The 3,209-nt window shown below is 32.6% G+C and overlaps 1 long non-coding RNA gene across 1 annotated transcript; it reads left to right on the forward strand.

Annotated features, from left to right (window-relative positions):
* Positions 1 to 1,323: 1,323 nt before the first annotated feature.
* LOC149532445 (uncharacterized) lies at positions 1,324 to 2,464 on the forward strand. The gene is made up of 2 exons (XR_016356900.1): positions 1,324 to 1,866; positions 1,960 to 2,464. It is a non-coding gene; the product is annotated as an uncharacterized LOC149532445 (long non-coding RNA).
* Positions 2,465 to 3,209: the final 745 nt, after the last annotated feature.

The following is a 3,209-nucleotide window of genomic DNA, read 5'->3' on the forward strand; positions in this document are numbered from 1 at the left end:
GGTATATGTATAGTGTATATCAAAACCTATCACATATCTTGTCTTTTTTGTTTTAATGACATATAAATAAATATTTTAGAGTTTCAAAAGTAACTTCCTAGATAAATAAAAGGAGACAAAAATGTATTCAACTGTTATGTATGCATATCAAGTGAAATAAAAAGGTATCTAAGATCTAAGATTTTCTAAAATGGAAATTGCAGTTATGTATCATAGATTTTTAGATAAGTTCTACTTACAAAATGGCTTCTTGAATTGCATTTAAAAGAATTATAAATTATCAAAGGATAGATCTCTATGAATGCTCCCTTCAGTGAGTATTGAATGGTGTAAACTCGGTCAAAGACATATGTAACTTTGATTATATTGAATATTACTATCTGTTTATTTTTTTCATATATCTCGTGTTCTCCATTTTGACTATATATGCTTATAACCATATAAAATATTTCTCAGAGTCTCACAAATAGCCCTTAGAGAAATATGAAAACACAAGAGTATACTAAACTTCTATAGATACTTAATAAGCAAAATTATACACTAGAAATATTAAAAAGTTTGCACAGATAGTTTGTTAGGATGAAAACTTGTGACACAAAATAGGAAATTATGTCATATTATTATTGTTTAAATTTTAAAAAATAACTTATTTTGCACAACTTAGGCATTGACAGATATAGACACATTATTTTATATTATACACAACTTACTCAAATATTAGAGTCAAGTAAATAGTTGAGACAATGAAATAGTAATTTATCAAATCAAATAAGAAAAGATCGTCACTCCACAAAACAAAAATAAGAAGATTTATTTTCTCATAAACTTTTTCTAACCTCATGAACATAATAAATCTTCTATTTTATCATGTCGCATATAGGGGAAGGTGTCTATTTTATTATAACCCATATTTTAATATTGTTCATTGGATTTCTTAAGGAAAAGTCCATTAAAAAATATCTAATGGCTTAACACGCACCTATTGGTATATCCAATAGTTGGAAAAAGTTTAATTTAAAAATATTAATTAATTAGTATTAATTTTGCAACATAAACACTATCAATAGTGCATTATTATTGGGCATTTGTGTATATGTATTTGAGTAGGGACATGTAAATTTTGGGCATCAAACGGAATAGGTAAAATGGAGCTAGGAAATATGCTCAAAACAATATTTTGAAATGACCACCTTTTGACCCTTATACCCATCTCGCTATATTTATCTTTAATATAAAGAAGAACAATAGAAATATAAATAGTCAAGTGACATGGAGAAAAATGATCAAAAATTAAAGCAATTTAAAGCTTCACTTGTCATAAATTTCTGTCCTTATATTATATCCCAATATTTGGATTTTTTTTATACAAGTATGTTTCGGTTAATGAAAATAAGAGTAATGAAGGCAGCCATAAACTTGAGATGCCTCCCCACTAAACGTTTCTCTTTAAAGTTAAAATAGTATTTTTACTTTTTGGGCACCTCGATCTTTACATCCAAATTCAGCGGCTTCTTCAAACCTGTGGGAGGACGATATGAACTCGCAGAAACCCTAGAAACCCTAGATCTGAGATCTGTAGACCCTACAAACCCTCTTTCTTCGTTTTATATCAATTTTCCTCGGTTCTGGTAGAGAATCGCAATTTAGAAAGACGCAAAGCAGAGAAATCTGACACGCGGAAACGAGGATCAAGTGAATGGTTCAGAAATGTCGACCTGATCCGATCTAATGCGCGACTCTCATTGGGCGGAGGAGGCATCGGCGTGTGCTTGCTGCTCATAATTTCTCTCGTTGAGTGTAAAAATGTGTGGAGGAGAGAAATGGAGAGGCGCAAATCAAGAAATCTTCTGACTGTCTAGATCTAGGGTTTGTAGACCCTACAAACCCTCAAATTTGCGTTTTTTTGTCTTTTTTTCTCCATTTTAGCACAGAATCACGATTTTGAAAGGCGGAATGCAGATGAATCAAGTGAATGGTCCAGAAATGTCGACCCGATCCGATCTAATGCCCGACTCTCATTGGCTGCAAGTGGCATCGGCGTGGTATTTCTTGTGGTTGGAGTTCATAACATATTATAATTTTTTTGATTTGACTGCAAAAATGTGTGGAGTGTAGTGGGAAGTAGTTGAAAGGAGACCATTAGTCTTCTCTGCACATTTCTATAATTGTGTTGGGGAAGGTCATTGCCATCGCAGTAGTCCGTAATCATTTCCTTCTACATTTATTTTTGGCATATGCACTGGACTGTTCTTCTTTATGTATGATATCATCAAAATATCAAAATGATCCATTTGGGTCACATGTGTCGACATCTAACATCTAGATGGCAACCATACAGTGTACCAATCCAAGCAGAGGATGAGACACCTTAATCTTATACTAGTGATGGATTGCTTACATCCCATTTCATTTACTAATGCCAAATCTATTTATTAATGAATTCGTTTCTATATATTTCCTATAAGTTTTCATTTGTTCAAGTGGTCTATTTTTTTATTAACATTTAGATTATTTATTATTTACAATTAGATCAATTAATTACAACATATAGTAAAAATGTGTGAGAAGATTGGATGTTGGACCCTGCTCAAGTACCGGTTCCTCTCCCCTACTCCTTGCCACTTTCTCTGGTTTCTTTCACACGGTGTTTAGAATGCTTGTCACTTCAAGAACCTATAGCGCAATTACAAGAATGAGATTTAGTCATTTCAACCACCTTTCATGGAATCCTCAATGTCATTCCAACCATTTTTTGTCCATGCATATCTCCAACAGGGAGTGCATTTGCATGTTTCTCTTAAGATGAGAAACATGAACCTTAATCTTTGTCGAGAAAGACAACACTGATATAAAGATACTAGAGAAATTTAGGACTGCCATGAGGACAAATTAGATAGTTAGGAACAAAGCTTACCTCAAAGAATTTAATCACACATTGGGATAAAAAATATTTAGGATTCGTAATTTAAAGGAAAGGTTAAAATGTTAATTGCTCAATTGAGAACTCTCTCTCATTATTTACGATGTGAAACTAGTATATGGTGTGTTCCTAAAGAAGAATGGGAGGAAATAATATGTACTTTTTGCAACAAGGGAGTGGTGGAAATGAAATGACACTTTGTCAAAGTTTGTGTTTCATACGAATATATTCATAGCCAATACAAAGGCAACATGCAAGTGAGCAACATGAAGGAAAATTTCAAGGAGAC

Source organism: Cupressus sempervirens, chromosome 10 (genome assembly GCF_028749045.1).
Source record: "Cupressus sempervirens isolate cs-2001-9-10 chromosome 10, ASM2874904v1, whole genome shotgun sequence".
NCBI classification, from domain to species: domain Eukaryota; kingdom Viridiplantae; phylum Streptophyta; class Pinopsida; order Cupressales; family Cupressaceae; genus Cupressus; species Cupressus sempervirens.